Here is a 20,795-nt window from a genome sequence, read left to right on the forward strand (position 1 = left end):
GTCTTTGAGTTCTGAATTTCTTTCTTCTGCTTGTTCAATTCTGTTTGCTGACACTTTCAGAGTATTTCACATTTCTAAAAGTGTGTCCAAAGTTTCCAGAATTTTTTATTGTTTTTTTTTCAGCTGTCTATTTCCACGAATATTTCTCCCTTCACTTCTTGTATCATTGTTTTTTAATTTCCTTGCATTGGGCTTTGCCTTTCTCTGGTCCCTCCCTGATTAGCTTAATAATGAACCTCCTGAATTCTCTTTCAGATAAATCAGGGATTCTTCTTGGTTTGGATCCATTGCTGGTAAACCAGTGTGATTTGGTCTGTGTGTGTTGGCGGAGGCAGTGAGGGGGGCGGGTTGAAGAGCTTTCTTTGTTATATTACCAGGATTGGTTTTCTGGTTCCTTCTCACTCAGGTAGGCTGTCAGAGGGAGAGTCTAGGGCTGAAAGCTGTTGTTCAGATTCTTTTGTCCCACAAGGTATTCCCTTGATGTAGTACTCTCCCTCTTTTCCTATGAATGTGGCTTCCTGTGAGCCGAACTGCAGTGACTGTTGTCTTTTTTAGGGTCTAGCCTCCCAGCGAGTCTACCTGGCTCCAGGCTGGTAGTGAGGGTTGTCTGCACAGAGTCCTGTGATATGAATCATCTATGGGTCTCTCAGCCATGGATACCAGAGCCTGTTCTGGTGGAGGTGGCAGATGGTGCAATGGACTCCATGAGGGTCCTTAGCTTTGGTGATTTAATGCGCTATTTTTGTGCTGGTTAACTTCCTTTAGGAAGTGGCACTTCCCAGAAAGCATCAGCTGTAGTAGTGTGGAGAGGGATTAGTGGTGGGCGGGGCCCTAGAACTCCCAAGGTTATATGCCCTTTGTCTTCCACTACCAAGGTGGATAGGGAAGGAACATCAGGTAGAGGCCAGGCTAGGTGTGTCTGAGCTCAGGCTCTCCTTGGACTGGACTTGCTGCGGCTGCTGTGGGGAATGGGGGAGATATTCCCAGGTCACTAGAGTTGTGTACCTGGGAGGATTATGGCTACCTCTGCTGAGTCATGCAGGTTGTCAGGGAAGTAGGGAAAAGCTGGCAGTCACAGGCCTCACTCAGCTCCCACACAAATGGAAGAGCCATTCTCACTCCCACTGTGCCCTCTCACACACAGCATCATGTCTGTTTCCAGGCAGAGGGCAAGAGGGGCATGAAAACCAGGAGGCTTCTTGCCCCATTCAAATTGTTACAAATTTCAGCTAGAGCATTCTTTCTCCCTGTGGCGTTTTACCCCCTGCTCCTCTGGCCACTCTCCTGATGGATCCCCTTGGTGCCAGGCAAGAATGGGATGCTTGGGGACCCAGCAAGCTCCCAGAGCTTTTCTGCTGCCTCCTCTACGCCTATATTTCTCTTGGTTCTAACTTGACTCAGCACCAGGTAAAGTCGGAAACTTCTCTTGTAAATAGACGTTCAGCTTCTCCAGTGGGAATATGTATTCAGGAGAAGAGGGTCTCCCTTTCTCACTCCCACAGTTGGGCCATTCACAGTATTTGGGGTGTCTCCTTGGTCCTACAGGAACAGTACGCTTCCTTCAGAGGGTCTGTGGGTCTCTTGGGATTGCTGGTTTGTTCTTGCAGTTGATCTGGAGCTCAGGTGATCCACCTGCATTGACCTCCGAAAGTCAAGGTTGATTAAATTTATATCAGGGAAGAGAAAACTGTACTGCAAAACAGAATCCTTGATATGAAGTTGAAATTTGGTAAAGAAAGAAAGACTTTATGGATCTTAAAATCAATGCAAAATTTTGTATATAAAAAGTTTTCCACTACAATACATGGCAAATGAGAGAATGGAGAGAATAACAAAAAAATAAAAATAAAATAAAGAGATAGACATCAGTGATTTAGTTGCATGAGGCTGTGAGTCCTCTGCTCCATGTGCTAAAATGACGTATAAAAGAAGCAGTTGGAAACAATTCTTCCCACGACTTCCAGCTGCCAAATGCGAACTGTGTCCAGTGTCCAAATCTGAAGAAATCGCACCAAATGGAAAAGGACATAAGAAATAATACACAAGACAGCATTTCCATGCCTCGACATTCTTTCTTGGGAAAAATTTCAATTAGGTAAACATGTCTGGAAAACAAGGTATATGGAGAAGCATTTCCATGTCATCAAAGGCTATTTTATTTTCATGAGTATTAACAGAAACTAAACTATTTAAATACTACTTCTTCAGATCTTGGCAATCACATCTTTTTAAAGTTAAAAAAAAGAAAAGGCCAGTGGGCTGGAAATTTAATCTTTGTCTTTCCCTCTTCAGACTCTATGTTTCCTTTGGTGTTCATTTCAAAGGAAAATTTACTCTGATCACTTTTCAAAATGGTAACATTCATTAAAGAGGTTACTTCTTAATGTCCCAGAACAAATCAGACTCTTGAGTCAAAAATATAGATATATGTGCTCACAACATTTGATTAAAGTTTTACAAACTTAAATATAAGTAGGCAGACAAAACTTTAAAATAAAGATACCCCAAAATAGGATAAAGTGTTTGTGTGCATGTAAATGAAGTAATTAAAATGCAAAATAAAGAGGAAGAAGCCATTCTGAAATTATGTTAGTGTTAATGTCATTTATGTGCATCTGGAATTATGTTATTTTCAACATATTCTTAATTAATTAGTTGGTAAATATAAAGCCAGTTTTATATTTAAAATTGGTGTATTTTGGAATATTTCTGTTTCTAAATAAAGTATAGTTACCTTCCAAAAAATAAAAAAAAACCTGTGTACACCATAGGTTTTATTGATTACCACCTTTTTATAAGTACCCAGATTTCAGAAATTAACATAAAAGTGGCAACAATAATAATAGATACTGCTTACTTTTTAAGCATTTACTATGAACTAAATACGTTGCTTATTTAAGGATCTTGACAATCTTTTGATGAAGTTAGTGTACTTTATACACAGGAAAATTTTAAGTTGCTAAAAATCATATCCAGTAAATAACAGACCCAAAATTAAGAACCAGGTCTCTGATTTGCTACTCTTAAGCAATCTACTTAAAGCAAAAATAGATTTTGTCCTTTCTGTCCTTTTAAAAATTCTCATAGAATCAATCAGGTATTTTGATTTATTTGTTAAGTATGAATTGCATTTATTTCCTTAGAGTAAGAAAAACAAGTCATGAAATCATTGCAATACCAATGTTTAGTAAGGCATACTCTAGAATTTTTTTTTTTAACTTTAAGTTCCGGGATACATGTGCAGAATGTGCAAGTTTGTTACATAGGTACACATGTGTGATGGTGGTTTGCCACACCTATCAACCTGTCATCTAGGTTTTAAGCCCTGCATGCATTAGATATTTGTCCTAATGCTCTCCCTCCCCTTGCCTCCCACTCCCTGACAAGCCCCAGTGTGTGATGTTCCCCTCCCTTTGTCCATATGTTTTCATTGTTCAACTACCACTTAAGAGTGAGAACATACAGTGTTTGGTTTTCTGTTCCTCTGTTAGTTTTCTGAGAATGATGCCTTCCAAATTCAACCATGTCCCTGCAAAAGACATGATCTCACTCTTTTTTATGGCTCCATATTCCATGGTGTATATGTGCCACGTTTTCTTTATCCAGTCTATCATTGATGGGCATTTGGGTTGACTCCAAGTCTTTCTATTGTAAACAGTGCTGCAATAAACATACATGTGTATGTGTCTTTATAGTAGGATGATTTATAATCCTTTGGGTATATACCCAGTAATACCCAGTAATGGGATTGCTAAGTCAAATGGTATTTCTGGTTCTAGATTCTTGAGGAATCATCACACTATCTTCCACAATGGCTGAACTAATTTACAGTCCCACCAACAGTATAAAGCATTCTTATTTCTCCATAGCCTCTATTGTTTACTGACTTTTTAATAATCACCATTCTGACTGGCTTGAGATGGTATATCACTGTGGTTTTGATTTGCATTTCTCTAATGACCAGTGATGATGAGCTTTTATTCATATGTATCTTGGCCACATAAATATCTTCTTTTGAGAAGTGTCTGTTCATATCCTTTGCTCACTTTTTGATGAGGTCGTTTATTTATTTAGTAAGTAAATTTGTTTTTCTTTGTAGATTCTGGATATTATACCTTTGTCAGATGGGTAGACTACAAAATTCTGTAGGTTGCCTGTGCACTCTGATGCTAGTCTCTTTTGCTGTGTAAAAGCTCATTAGTTTAATTAAAGCCCATTTGTCAATTTTGGCTTTTGTTGCAATTTTTTTTGTACCAGGCTGGCTAACATTACTGACTGTAATATCAAAGTTTTCAGGTTTTGATAAATCAGTTTTGCACTAATAAAATATATTTTTAAAAAATTAATTGTGCATTGAGTTTTTGCAATTTTGTATTGTCAATTCTAATATAATTTTAGAAAATTTGGATTTAGCTAATTTTAAAGAATCAGAGGAAATATAAGAAATTATAAAAGAAAATTTTAACATGTCTACATTATTAGAATCATTTTATTAAAAATGAAGATTAAAAACTTGACATTATCCCTTATCTATCCCTAAATATACTAAGATAAAAACATAAGGTGTTACTATATATAAATTATTATTATTATTATTTTAGTTGGACCTCCAGTGATGAGAAGTACTACTGATTCTTTTTTACGATGTTTAATTACTCAAAAGTCAAGTGTTACGGAGAATTTTATCTGTATTAACATGTCTCTAACTTTAAGTAGAAGGTAATTTGGACTTTGAGAGTGAAAATTGGATTCACAATGAATAGAACTTTTTCTGCATGTTCAATGTCTGGCTATAACATGCCATAGGAATGAGAGAAAAAGTGAATAACCATTAACAGCACTTTTGTTCTTAATAAATAAATAGCAAACTCCATGAAAAGAATTTCATCAAGATGTTTGTTTTATGCAGTTTTCGCATGTTCATTAGCTAACAGGTAAAAAATGCTTGAAAATATAAACATTAAAATTTATACTTTTATTCAGTAAACAGACTAACCTAGATATGAAGCTATTTTGTTAGTCATTTCCCGCTCTCAAAGATGTGGGCGATATTTTGAAATTTAACTATCAAAATTTTCCAGAAAAATGTGTGATTCACAGAGGATTTTTCTTAAATCATAATTTTCTTACATACTTTAAAATGAAAAAAAAAATCAATTCAACAACTCTATTTTGTTTCAAGCTAAATCAAATTAGTGGAAGTAATAGTAGAGAAAATCAACATTAAATATAGCTTCTTTTTCCAAAGTGATAGCAAGAGAAAAGGGAATACTATGATAAATTATAAGGCAATAACAAAGCTATTCAAACATTTTTCAGATGCTTTGAAAATGTGTGCTAGATACTCCACTTAAAATATAGGGAAAATAAGTCTTTTCTCTCTTAGCTGTAATAGCTGTGTCTACACAGTAAAAAGTAGGGGTGTGATTTGTTCTAACACTACAGAAATCCAAAAGAAATCATTCGGAAACAAGATTAGATATGAAGTAATTAGGTATACAACTAACAAAATGTATAAATGACTTGTATACTGAGAGCTACAATGTTGATGAAAGAAATTAAAGAAGACACAAATAAATGGAAAAGACATATCATGTTGATAGAGTGAAAGGCTCAACATAGTAAAGATGACAATTCTCTCCAAATTGATATCCAGGTTTAATGTAATTTTCAAACATTTTTTCAAAATTCTCACAAGATTTTTTGTATATATATTACTTTTGTTCAAAAGTAATGAAATATGTATGTGTGTGTGTGTGTGTATATATATATATATATATATATATATATGTGATTATTCTAAATATGGACAGACATGGAAATGGGAATACCTGAATAGTTCTGACACAAGGAAGAATTAAGGGAAGATATCACCCAATTTGAAGAGTTATTACATAGCTATAGTAATCAAGGATGTGTGGTATTGGTGGGATAACTGGCATATAGATCAATGTGATAAAATAGGGAAACTGGAAATAGATCCACAAAAATATGCCCCACTGATTTTTGACAAATGTTCTAAAGTAGTTAAATAAATAAAAATAACCTTTTCAATAAATGGTACTAAAATAATTGGACATCCAGAGGGAAAAAAGTGAACCTCAATCTAAACCTCATACTTTATACAAAATTAACTCAAAATTAATTATGAAACTAAATGTAAAATATAATACTATGGAACTTCTGGGAAAAATCTTCTAAAAACATCTTCTGAATTTAGGAGTAGATGAGAAGTTGTTAGACTGGACAACAAAGCGCAATCCATAAGAATGTGAAAAATTGCTAAACTGGTCTTCACAAAATTGAAAACTTTTGCTTTAAGAAGGGGCCTCTTGGGAAGATGAAAAGATAAGCTACAGACAGAGAAAATATTTACAAACCATGTATCTGACAAAAGACTATTATCTAAAATATATGAAAGTCTCCCAGAACTCGATAATGAAAAAAAATCAGTCCAATTAGAAAATAGGCAAAAGACATGAAGAGACATTTCATTCACTAAAGAAGATACGCAAATAAAAAATAAATAAACAAACATTCAATAGACGTCCAGGGAGTAGACTGTTGGTTACCAGGACCTGGAGGATAAGGGGCTGGGCAGGGCTGGGGAGATGTTAAAGAACATAGAGTTTCAGTTAGACAAGAGGGTAAGTACAAAATGCCTATTGCATAACACGTTTCTACGGTTACAAACAATGTATTACGTTCTTAAAAACTGCTGAGAGTAGATTTTATGTATTCTCATCACAAAAACTGACAAGAATGTGAGATAATATATTAATTAGGTTAATTAGCTTAATTAAGCTATTCTAAAATGTATGTCTATTTCAAAACATCATGTACACAATAAATACATATAATTTTATTTCTTAATGTAAAAATGAATAAATGAAAGAACCAGAACAGAAAACAATAAAAGATGTTTGACACTACTGGCCATTAGGGAAATGCAAATTAAAACTGCAGTGAGATACCACTACACACCTATGAGAATGACTAACATTAAAAAAAGAAAAACAATGAAACATCAAACTCCTACAAGACGGCAGAAAAACTGGATTTCACATACATTGCTGGTAGGATATAGAATGATAAAGCTGCTCTGGAAACTCATTTGGCCGTTGCTTTAAAAATTTAGTGTGCATCATATAATCCAAAAATTGCCATTCTGATTATCCCAAAGAAATGAAAACGTATATTTACACCAAAACCTGTACATAAATGTTAATAGCAACTTTACTGATAATAGTAAGAAACTACAAATAATCTGATCCTTTAGCAGAGAATGCTTAAACCAGGCGTCCCCAAACTACAGGCCGCGGGCCGCATGCGGCCCCCTGAGGTCATTTATCCGGCCCCCCGCCGCACTTCAGGAAGGGGCACCTCTTTCATTGGTGGTCAGTGAGAGGAGCACAGTATGTAGCGGCCCTCCAACGGTCTTAGGGACAGTGAACTGGCACCCTGTGTAAAAAGTTTGGGGACGCCTGGTTTAAACAAATTTGGCACATCCATACCATAGAATACGACACAACAATAAAAAGAAAGAAACTGTTGATACCTGCAACACTTCAAACAGATCTCCAGGGAATTTATCGAGTGACATAGAAAATGGAAATGGTTGCAATTTGCAATGGTTATAATTGAGAAAATTATACAAGTGAAAAACAAATTAGTAGTTGCCAAGGTTTAAAGATGGGGTAGACAGGGATAGAGGCAGAGGAGAAAAGTGGATGTGGTTATAAGAGGACAACATGAGGGATCCTTGTAAGAAAATGGTTATGTATCTTGATAAATCAATGTCAATATACTGGTTGTGAAACTGTACTCTGTATACATGCTAACATTGGGGGAAAATGAGATCTCTCTGTATTTTGTATTTTTCTTACAACTGCATGAGAATCCACAATTATCTCAAAAATAAAAGTTTAAATAAAAGCAAGTAAATCAATTAAGTTTGATTATAAAAACAAAACCATAAATTTGGAAATTTAAAACAAATGTACTTCTAAGTAACATATGCATCAAAAAAGAACTCATAGTAAAAATTAGAATATACATTAATAATAAGAAAAATGCAAATCATCAATACTTGGCATGTAAATAGAGGTGTAATTAAGAGTGAAAATTATAATTTTAAACTCATGTTGCTAATAAATTCTGGAGATCTTATGTGCGATAGTGTGACTATAATTATTGATACTGTATTTTATTCTTGAAATTTGCTAAAAGAGTAGATTGTAAATACTCTCGTCACACACATACACAAAAACTATGTGAAGTGATGGATATGTTAATTGGTTTAATTATTTCACTATATACACCTATATAAAAACATCATGTACACTTTAAATATATATAAGAGAATTTCATTGTCAAATGGAAACAGTAGCCTGGGGCGGTGCCTCATACCTGTAATCCCAGCACTTTGGGAGGCCGAGGTGGGCAGATCACCTGAGGATGTGAGTTCAAAACCAGTCTTGCCAACATGGCGAAATCCAATCTTTACTAAAAATACAAAAATAGCTGGGTGTGGTGGCACACACCTGTAATCCCAGCTACTGGGGAGACTGAGGAACAAGAATCAGTTGAACCAGGAGGCAGAGGTTGCAATCAGCCAAGACTGCGTCACTGCGCTCCAGCTTGGGTGACAGAAGGAGACCCAAAACAACAACAGAAAGGAAATAGTATATATAAGACTAGGTTCAAGCAGATTCAGAATTTACTAGTAAACTCCAGAAGCACGGAGCTCACACTTTCATAGTACCTATTCACCACTTTTTAATCTCTTTCTCAAGATACATCTATGGCCTCCAGGAAAGCTTCCCAAGACAAGTTTAAAAACATAGAGTGTCTTGATCTGCTATAGATTTTTATGGTATGTTGACAGCAGGCAAAAATTTATGGCCACCACATTACAGCCCACTATGGTGCCGACCGCAAAAGGCAGTGATGAGGGAAAATTCCACCATCGGATTGTCCACTTTGTGTGAAACGAAAGATTGTCTTTCCTTTCACAAGACAATGGACCAATCCTGTTTCAGGGTCAAAGACTTGAAAATAACCAGATTAAAATATTGGTGATACAAGGTATATAGTGTACCTTTCCAATACATGCAGATAAAACATCCTTATGGCCATTGCAAAGGAGATTCTCCATTACAATGAAAAGATGACTCATATGATGAACCATGCTTCTTCTGCTCAATGAGCCTGTGTAAAGAGGCTTTGGTAGCAGGGATTGAGTTATGCCTCATCTTAGCAATGTCGACTTTGTGTTATCAAAGCTGATCTGGCTACTACTACTGGTTTTTGCCCAATTTGCCAAGGAACAGAGGCCAATGCTGAGTCACTATTCCCTCAGGAGGACAGCTGGTCACCTGGTGACAGTTTGATGTTGGTTCATTTCTGTTATACCACAAACAGCAATATGTCCTCATAGAAGCACACAAATATTTTGGTAACAGATTTTCTTTTCATTCCTGTTGTTTTCTGTCGGTTTGACCATCTGTGAATATACCAGATGTCTTACTTATTTTTCACAAAGTTATTCCATATGATGAGAACATCTGAACAAAGGTTTAGACTTTCTAATGAAGGATAAGAGACAATGGACTCAAGCTCATTGAATTTACTAGTCTTACCCCCAGTTCCATCTCCTGGAAGATTTCAGGATTATTGATCCTAATTGCACATCAGAAATTTGGCTGGGAGGAAAAATAAAAGACTATATCAGAAACCCAGGGGATTTGCTTGGCAAACCTTAGTACTCCCTTCATAAATAGTCATAGTTAAAGAAAAACTGAAACAACACAAGGAATAGAGGATTGGCAAGCACTGAAATCTGACATAAATGGTGCACAACATTAGGTAAATAACTCTGAAAAGCCAAGGTGTTGACCAATATTAAGGGGAACATGAGGATGGAAAAGGGAAATATAAGTCTCAATTTAGCTCTCACAAACAACTATAGAAGCAGGTATAGAACAACTGTGTGTTCTACCATTTAACCATTTGATTTTTTTTTCTCTTCCTTTCTTCCTCTGCCAGTCCATATGCTGGGGTATGTAGCATTTCAGATCTCAAGTTGGAGTGCACAGGAATATGTCCGTGCTGGCACCACCCAGTGAAATTACCCTAACAGTTAAGACTGTGTCCCCTGTCTTCTAAATATCTCCTAGCAGGTACTCAATATACATTTACTCTCCAAGTTTAGGTAGATATCCCTACTCTCTTTCCTTTCCTTTCAGGCCACAGTGTAGTAACAGTTCTTGCTCTTATAATCCCTGTAGTAATACCTCACTCATCAGTTTCCCTATGTTCATATCTTTATAAATGGTCTCCCTATTAAGCTGCCCTAAGAGATCTGACTTAAGTGGACATGTCTTTTCGGCCAGAACTGCAATTGGTTAAAAAGAACATGGTTTAGATCTGAAATCAAATGAGTTTCTTAACAGTTTATCTTTTATTAGAATAAGCCATGTGGCACTGACACAACTGGACAAATATGTGTCTCCTCCACAAGGGCAGGTTCCTTGCTCCATGGCACAGAGCAGACCCATGCACTTGTCCTGTATTCTTCCTGTTTCCAAGAAAAAAGTAGCTCAGAAAGAGCTCCACAGGACATGCCCAGATACTTCTAATCTTAGCAGTAAAATAATTCATTTGGAGGAAGGAATAAGAGGTAGGCAAGAGACTTAAAGTTTCAACTCTATGAACAATTCATTGCATGGAAAATAAAACCAGAGAAGTGGAGACTTTCCCCTAATAAGCCAAGTACACAAGAAATCCTATGAAACAATAAGAAAAAGATAACACGAAACAAAACTTGCCCAAGGATATGAGGAGGCAGTTCACAGAAGAGGAAATTCAAATTGTCAGTTATGTAATTCCTAGTTAAAAATGCTAATTCACTATTCCATTTATTTTTATGAGATCATATTATTAATGAAAGTTAATAGTTTTCTATTTGGTGTCATACTATTTTTTTTGTATTGCCCAAAGAAGTCACAGGTAACATACAAGTCAGTTCAAAACTTTAACCCATTATATAAAGGTTTAAACTTTTATCTGCTTAATTTAGCTTCTTAATTTACCTTCCCCATCCCTGACTATAATCTTAATCTTAACCCTAATCATGAACGTAATATAGAGCTTGCTATATGCCAAGCAATGTTCAAAGTGCTTCACATGTAACAGCTAATGTAACCATCACAGCAGTCCTGTGAAGTGGCTGCTATTACTACTCTCACTGACAGAGAAGCAGGCTGTGTGCCCAAGGTCAGCTGGAATTTAAACCAAGGCGGCACAGCCCCTGAGCCTGTGATCTTAACTATGACATTATATTGCCTCTAATTTACAACTAATTCTTGGCTTCAGCAGTATTTAACATATTTTAATAATTATTCTCCATGATTTGAGTAGCATAAACACTCCTTCAAGTACAAAGAAAAATAACAAAATCTCTGATGATAAACTGTGGTCTAACCCAATGTAAATACTATGAAGAAAAATTGTAGGCATTAGATATGTAATTGTAAGACAACAGATACTATCACTTAGAGCCAACATTTCCCGCCATCTATGAGTTCTCCCAGTGTTTAGGAAAGATTTAGAAACACTTCATGGCAATGGGAAGAGGAATTCCAGACTGGAAATAGAGCTTGGATCCAGCAGCCTATTTAAGGAGGCAGAAATTATAGCCTGTACAAGATTGCCCAGGGAGATAAAGTAACGCAGACCAAAAAAGGAGCACTAACTTTCGATGCTGGATGCCACCAAATCTGTGAAAGCGTTTCAGCAGTCAGCCAGGACCCCAGGAATGCGCTGCTTCTTTCCTGGACAAAAGATGATTATGCTTTAAGCAAAAAAGTCAGAGGTCCTACATATTAGCACCTTACTTAAAAAATCACCTTTCTCTTTCTTAAATTTTTTTTTTTTTTTTTTGAGACGGAGTTTCGCTCTTGTTATCCAGGCTGGAGTGCAATGGCATGATCTCGGCTCACCGCAACCTCCGCCTTCTGGGTTCTGGCAATTCTCCTGCCTCAGCCTCCTGAGTAGCTGGGACTACAGGCACGCGCCACCACGCCCAGCTAATTTTTTGTTTTTTAGTAGAGACGGGGTTTCACCATGTTGACCAGGATGGTCTCGATCTCTTGACCTCGTGATCCACCCGCCTCGGCCTCCCAAAGTGCTGGGATTACAGGCTTGAGCCACCGCGCCCCGCCCTCTTTCTTAAATTTATGTATAAATTGGATTAAAATTGGCAGGAGAGAGAGAGAAAATTACTGAAAGAAGAAATAGAAAATGTAGATTGCAACTACTTTTTAGGGATATTTGGGTGAATTTTTCAGCAAAGATTTGATAAAAATCCTCTTGTAAAATGTAAATTTGGATTTACAGTTTAATTTTACATTTAATTTTCAAGACAAATAAGGTTCTCATTTGTCTTGTTCATTATTCTCCCATGTCCTCATTGCCTGGAAGAATGTCTGGCATGGAGACACTCAATAAGATTTGTTGAATGAATTAATTAACAAATGAACCAGTGTTGGCAAACCAGAATCCACAAAGTAGTTTTATTTCTTTCTTAAACATAAACCGTACCCATTTCTGGCTAAAATTATTAGAATTTTGTCAGTGAAGATATCTTGAACCTAACAATCAGTGTGATCTCAGCTGATCAAAATGTTTTCAGAGATGTGAGATTTCTGTTTTCGTGCCAAAAGTTTTGTTTCTTTCTCTAAGTACAATGCACATACCTTCTTTTTGCATCATCGCTCTTAGGCCTATTTTAGTTTAACAATGAGAGCTTCATCAGTAGAAAACACACACACACTTTCTCTGTCTCCCCACCCTCTCTCTTTCTCGTTAGCTGCTAATTAACTAGCCCTAGGCTCTTAATCACTTGAGAGAAAAAATAATAATCAATCCATTTACAGATTACCAGATGTATGTGTTTATTTGCTGAAATGTCTGGTTCCTCCTGCCAGGGCAAAAATTCCACTTTACAAATGCTTCTTTCATTTCATCCTTGTTCAGAGACAGAGAAACCATTCATGAGCCAATATACATCTAAGGAGCCATCCATCAGCCCAAGTAAATGAGAAACTAAAAGTGTCTCAGAGCATTAATTGAAAACACCTTAGAATCAGCACAGACATACTTTCGAAACTGCCCTCTCTAAATCCTAAAGCCACTGACTACAAACATATGCTAGTAAATCAAAGCCATATGCTATACTTGTCTGTAGTTTCACAGTGAACAGTGTGTTGTGTCCTCACTGTCTTCTCAAAGACTTCCCAGGGCCCTGTCCATTATGTCCTGGCAAGGCAGAGGTAGGCATCAAGGGTAAGAACCCATTCATGTTGGTTAACGCTGCTTCTAAACGAGGTAGTAAGCTAGTTAGCGTGGGCATAATGACCAGCACAGTGCCTGGGACAAAGCTGTACTCTCTCTCTTTCATTCTTCCTATCCCCATTTAAATACAAGTCACTCTCTTTTCCAAAGTCTCCTGTTTGAATATTTTAAAGTAATTATAAGATTGGAGTTAAAAGTCAATGTTTTGGTTTCTTTTGATTTTCGTTTTCAGCTTTTTGTGATAGGTTTATTAATATGACTCACCTCACATAAGCTGGTTAAATATTACGTGAATATTAAGATGAATGTACTATTTAATATACTTCAAATGGGAGAGGGAGAAGATTAATTTTGCATTATTTCTTTCCAACTAACATGCATTAATCTTCTATTAACATTAATATTACATCTACTAGTATCGCATCCTCCTTAGTCAAATTTGCCTATTTATTTACCCTCAAATTCTCTGTACCTTTGCTTGCATCTCTGTCTTCAATGACTTGAAACCTGATAGGTGTCTTTATCTTCCAAGGAAAATGCAGGGGAACCAGCAGTATGACCCCAGTCCACACTACATTGCCAACAACTCTCTTCTACAGACTCTGTACTAAACAAACACGTTTCACTCACTTTTTTAAAAGAGTCTTAGGTACTCTCTTATCTGCATAGTTAATTGTACAGAGAATGTTTGTGCCACTGATGTTTTACTATTTATAATAATTTATAACAAATATAAACATATGCATATATTTATATTTTTATATAAATACTATATTTATAATTACATAAATAATTTATAAACATAAAAAGCCAGAAACGTAACAGAATACATTTTTAGTTACTGACCCACTTTTCTTACATGGGCATTATACCAAAGATTATATGAGATTTTGACAAGGATCTTCAGACAGTATGGAAATTGGATAGGTACAGTCACTCCAATGATTTCAGCATTCTTCAATAAGATACTATGAGATTTTTGTGTAAAATAGAGCCGACGCCTCTGTTTTTTGATCTTGATGTCTGTGTACAAGATGTCTAAACTTTTCAGGAAAAAAAACTACTATGTACCATCTGGAGGAAAACTTGGAAAAGCATGATACAAAACTAAAATTCCACAAGGGAATATGTGAAAAAACACAAGAAGTTATCTACTTTAAAGTCTCTTCCTGTTTCTTACAATTGGTGATCTTTGAGGCTGCCTGCAAATGAACACATCATCCACACAAGGATTAAGTCAATTTCTTCTTAAGAGAACCAGTTTTCATTAAAAACCTCAATTAAACAAGAGTCCTTGCCAATTCATTGTTTGGCAATGAAGAGAACGATTGTGGTAAAAATCACAGGATGTTAAAACACAAGTTATTTTCAGCAAAATCCAGACTGGGACTTATTTTTAACCCTTATGTCTAGAAAATAATATCAGATCAAAGTTACCAAATATGAAGCAAAGCCTAAATAAACGTTATTGAGGATTGATGTTTTACTACTGTAGATGACCCCATACAGATACATTTCTTAAAACTCTCAGAGTTTAGTTACAGAATAATAATATCAATGAGTTTTTGGAGAAATAGGTTTCAGTTCCTGCTTTTTGAATTGTTGTTCACAACTGTCCCCAACAGCAGAATTACGTAATGTGATGGAAGAAATTGTAACAAGATAGAAAAATAAAACAAAGTCCTTTCCAGAGAAACCCTTGTACATATTTAAAGAAAGATTTCTAAGCTAAAATAATAAACCAATTATAATCGAAAGGACTTCTTGACTAACAAAAGGTTGTGAAGATGGCCGGGCGCGGTGGCTCAAGCCTGTAATCCCAGCACTTTGGGAGGCCGAGGCGGGTAGATCACGAGGTCGAGAGATCGAGACCATCCCGGTCAACATAGTGAAACCCCGTTTCTACTAAAAATACAAAAAATTAGCTGGGCATGGTGGCGCGTGCCTGTAATCCCAGCTACTCAGGAGGCTGAGGCAGGAGAATTGCCTGAACCCAGGAGGCGGAGGTTGCGGTGAGCCGAGATGGCGCCATTGCACTCCAGCCTGGGTAACAAGAGTGAAACTCTGTCTCAAAAAAAAAAAAAAAAAAGGTTGTGAAGAAGTTGCTCTGCGTAAGAAAACACTGAGGATTTGAGGTTCTGAGAAAAAATATGGATGATCAATAAAGGAGCCAGTAAGAAAGGATACAGAGTGACCAAAGGGAGTATAATGAAAACCAGCAATGGTGGTATTACGGCCGTGAAAACTCGGAGGAAATAAAAATATTTAATGAGGGCAAGGATTTGAGGTATGTGGTGTTAACTTCTCTCTTTTCTCCTACAAAATCTTCATTTAAATCTGTATCACTTTTGGTTTAGTGCTTTGCTTGAACAAATTTATAGTGAGGAGACACGAAAATGTTCCTATCCAGCTATGTAAAAAGAGAAACTCGACCCCAGCAAATGCAGAAAACACGGGTTAAGAGTAAAAAGCTTTAATCTGGGTCACACTGAAATGAATCTGATCAATCATCATAACATTGCCTTCTCTTTAATACATTAATTGTTACTCATGGAATAATCTTTCTATAAAATATTTATGCTTCTATGTTATCAATATGCCTTTAGGCACACACATATACATGCAACCCTCTTTAATTTTTTTAACCTTTTTCCTTCCTGTAAAATTCAGTAAGATTGTAAGTAAAACATGGGAGATAATAAAATAGCTCAAGCCAAGTATGCTTCTATGTTATCAATATGCCTTTAGGCACACACATATACATGCAACCCTCTTTAATTTTTTTAACCTTTTTCCTTCCTGTAAAATTCAATAAGATTGTAAGTAAAACATGGGAGATAATAAAATACCTCAAGCCAAGCATATATTTTGTATGAAAAATTGAAATAACTAAGGCAGCACATTTTTAGTCTCAATTATCTGAATTCTTTCTCAATTTTTATTTTATCCTGTAAAAGAAGAAGGGTAACAGACGAGACAGTCGTAGACTCTCTGGGGGTACTGATCTTACCTCTGCTTTTGGAAGTGGCTTCCTTTTCAGTATTAATTTCTTATTTATAAAGTGCCAATGAGTCTTGTCTTACACTTAATATGAGAAAAAATACAAAATAAGCACTGTGCAGAATATCTGGCAAATGAAGCAAAAAAACCACTTTTTTCCCTAGTGTTTCAGACAGGAACTGAATGCAAATCACATTCTTTACACTAATAGTCACCAGAGGTTCAAGATGAATAAAGATTTAGGAAAGTAAAAGATCTACAAATAAATAAACATTACATTCATCTAAGAAAACTATTAAATAACTGTCTTGGACTTCTAAATAGCATTCTGCCTTAGACTTACTTAACTTCCTTGATGTTATCACAAAAAACAAATAAACAAAAAATTTAAAAACACAACCTTTAAGCATAGCTTTCTGAAACTATAACATGAAAGGAAATAGCAAATTCATTTTCAGATAGACCCAAAATAAAAGCCAATGAGTAGAAAAGATGGAACATTTCTACCTAAATGGAAGTTAATTTGAAATAAAGGTAAAATCAATTAAGAAGAACCAAATTATTAAAGATTATGGAAACCAAAACGATGTGTCAGGCTTGAGAGTTTCAATTGATAATACTTGTATTTCAAGTCAATTACGTATTATAACATTGAAAAAGCCAATGAGACTTTTCGGAGCAATGGAAAAAATACAATGTATGAACGAAAGAAAATTATCATCCTGTGTTATGCTGCTGATCATTGTGTTTAATCCCCCCTCATGTTCAGATAGCTGTGGGCAAATGGAGATGTAATGAAATGTTAGCAACTAAGATGGTGTTATATAGTGTCATATATATATATATATATACATGGTGCCCTAAGAGGGCACTATATCACATGAAGAGAAGCTGGCAAAATAGGATGCAGACCCTGGACAGAAGACTTAAGCAAAAGCTGAGGAAAAGAGGGTAGCTTTCTCCAAGTGTCAGAAACATTGTTACATGAAAGAGTTACACCGTTCTTCCTGTCTCTATAAAAGAGATCTGGGCTACATATAAGAATGTTTCAAAAGTCAAAATTGGGTCATCATGGAATGGGTGGTCATATTAGACCTCTTTTGTTTATAAGTAGTAAAACAAAGAGAGGGAGAGAGAGGGAAAAAAAAGAAAGGTATTAGTCACACAATTGTGAAACCCAAAGGTAGAGCTAGCTCTAGGAACAGGATTCAGAGGTTTCAATAGCTGCCACCATGCTCTCCATTTCTGTTTGGCTTTCATCTTGTGTTTGGTTTCTTTCTCAGGCTGCCTCTTGATACACAAGAGCAAAGATGGCCACTGGAAGCAACAGGTTTACCAGAGTTTGCAATCAGAAAAAAGGAAGTGGCCCTTTCTCCTTCATCTTCCGTTTGTCAGGTATGATGGAGAACCATGACTGCTTCCCAAAGTGGTTACATCTTGGACATGTGACTATAGATGGGGAATGGCTGCTGTGAAAGACCTACTCTAGGCTATGTGTCTGCCCCTAAGAGCCCAGCAACCCAATCGTCATCAACAGAACCACTCTGAGTAGTAAGAGAAGACACTGAGGTGCTGTGAAGCAAAAACAGGCAAAACTAAACCAAACTAAGAAGGGATACGTACCATGGCTGCTTTGGAAGGTAATGGGTTTCTCATCACTGAAAATGTTTGAGCAGAGGTCTAGTAACAATTTGTAGATAAAAGGCCACAGCGCTGCTTTCCAACCGTGGGACAAGTTCTCCCTCCTTTACTCATCCAATCGACACCCAACACTAAGCATACAACACAGTCGCCATATGAACAGCATGGTGCACAAGGGAAACAAGATCCCTGCTTTGCAGTAGCCTATAATCTATGATCTCTAGTCTATGAAAGAGAATGTTTGTCACACAATATGAGTGTGATTAAAAGAAAAGATGTGCCGGGTACAGTGGCTCAAGCCTGTAATCCCAGCACTTTGGGAAGCCGAGGCGGGTGGATCACGATGTCAAGAGATCGAGACCATCCTGGCCAACATGGTGAAACCCCGTCTCTACTAAAAATACAAAAAATTAGCTGGGCGTGGTGGCGCGTGCCTGTAATCCCAGCTACTCAGGAGGTTGAGGCAGGAGAATTGCCTGAACCCAGGAGGCGGAGGTTGCGGTGAGCCGAGATCGCGCCATTGCACTCCAGCCTGGGTAACAAGAGTGAAACTCCGTCTCAAAAAAAGAAAAGATGTATGTGGAAACTGACCATTACAAAGCAACATATGAATGTACGTTATTAGAGAGCACACTTGTTCTGTGAACACTGGCACGAGTGGATCAAGCTCTAATTCCAAGCACACCTCTTTTGGGAAGCTCATTGTATGAGTTAAGTCACTACGTATTTGCAAGGCTCAACCTTCTAATTTGAAAATGAAATGAAAGTGGGTGTAAACTCACTCATGCATTCCCAAAAACCCCAATACATTTAAATGATGAAATAATGGAGCATTGCCTCCTTGATCCTAATTCTTAAAGGTTCCTTAATACTACCATTTTACTGCTTGATTGAGTGCCAATTTTTCCTTTAAAAACTGTCTATTCAATGAAGGCAGACTGAGATATTAAGAATTCAGTTAATCTATGGAATTCAGTGATTCATTTTGAATGAAAAAAAGTTGTCAAAGTGGTCAGCTAATCTCTTTGCGTGTGTGTGTGTGTGTGTGTGTGTGTGTGTGTGAAGAGGTAGTTAGGATATTGGGCAGGATGATGAAAAAATAAAAAGTTACTCACCATTTTTAGGTCTTTAGATCTGCCCTGGTTGTATGACTTATGGTTTTTCCCAGACACATATGCAATGTTGTGACAGCTCCTGATGTTTGATAGGAAATAGCAGGATTAAGAGAAACCTCTAAATCAGATAGCATGTGCCACAGCCAAACCATCTGAACGAGAAGGGAAGTTTGGACCAGGACTTGATTTTCCCCATATAGGACTCTTCACATCTTTAAATCAGTCATTGATCAAGGGGAATTTTCCCCCAATCTCTAAAGCATTGATGTCATATTGATATTCACACTCATTTTCACTTCATTTTCAAATTAGAAGGTTGAGCATTAAACGAAGTGACTTAATTTACCACAGAATAAACAGAAAATAATTTGCAGAAATTTCCTCTTCTCTGTAGGAGGCAAATAGAATGTAGAAGCCCTGCCTAGCTGACTGAAATGAAAAGTGCAGGAGCAATTGCCAAAAACATACTTACATGAGGACATTAAAATTGCAGGAGCATCCCCATCCCTAAGTAAGGACCAGTGATTGGGACTTAAACACCAGTAAAACAGCAAAGCCCATTGTTTTTCCATGTTCAAAGATAAAGATAAAAGGAGGTTTCCGAGTCAAAGGTTGGATTTTTTTGGTGGGAAGTAGGGTGTTGCAATGTTAACATTTCAACACAATTTGTTGATCAGTGGAGTGGGAGGTGGGTTTTGGTGTTTTGACGTTTGGGGTTTTTTAATTCCCAAGTTTCCAATTTTGCATGTTCCAGTCATTTGGCAATGAGTAGATACGAATTACTTTGTAACAATAAATGAATATCTTGTCTAAGCTCTGCTTGTTCGTTGCCTGTTTGCATTATTCTCTAATACAACATTTTTTTCTGGTCAGAGGGCAAAAATGTGTGTCTACATGCATGCCTGTGAGAGTGTGTGCATGCATGCACATATAGGTGTCTATTTTCCATTCTGTTTGGAGGACAACAAAAGAATGGTACCTCAAATAAAAAAGCATCCTTTTGTTTTTCAACAGTTTTTACAGCTCAAACATTTCCAATCCTAAATGACCCTGCTTCTTTTTTGACAGAGATATTCTATTACCTTGTGGCTGTGTTTTTGAACATATTTCCCCATCCTAGCACACACAGAACACACAGGCTGCTCCTGGCTGGCAGTGATCAGCTGCAACAGCACTCCTGTGAGGGGGATCAGGATCAGAACAAGGCATCCCCACTTTGACTTCAGATACTGGAAATTGTCAAGCAACTCCCTCCAAAGGAGCTAGAGTGCACATTCTTTCTCTAAAAACCAGTTTGCTAATATGATCACCTTATAGAATTGCATTCTCTTTCTTATTTCAAACATGTCACATTAATTATCAGTATGTTTGGAGTGAAGTTCTTATGGTTTAGAGTAGTTTTCCACAAATGCAGCCTGCCCTGAACTGGTTGGCCCACCCCTGTGAGTTAGTGGCTGGATCTCTCTCCAGAGGCATTGTCTTTGAGGGGATTCCATCCTGTATATTTTTAACCGCCTTATTCTGTAATCAGGAAATAAGCAGGCGGCTCTCAAGTAAAGAACTAATAACTTACAGATTCATAGGACTTATTTCAAAATCAAGAATCAGGGGAAAACATATTAGGTAATTTTGACCCAAGAATCAGCATTTCAATGGCAAAATTATGTAAAGATGGTGATATGG

The 20,795-nt window shown here is 36.8% G+C and overlaps 1 long non-coding RNA gene across 1 annotated transcript in view; it reads right to left on the reverse strand.

The window, feature by feature from the left end:
- The window catches only part of LOC141581658 (uncharacterized), a 772,188-nt gene that overhangs the window by 376,600 nt on the left and 374,793 nt on the right, over positions 1–20,795 (reverse strand). The window lies entirely within an intron of this gene.

This window comes from Saimiri boliviensis, chromosome 16, assembly GCF_048565385.1.
Source record: "Saimiri boliviensis isolate mSaiBol1 chromosome 16, mSaiBol1.pri, whole genome shotgun sequence".
In the NCBI taxonomy this organism is placed as follows: domain Eukaryota; kingdom Metazoa; phylum Chordata; class Mammalia; order Primates; family Cebidae; genus Saimiri; species Saimiri boliviensis.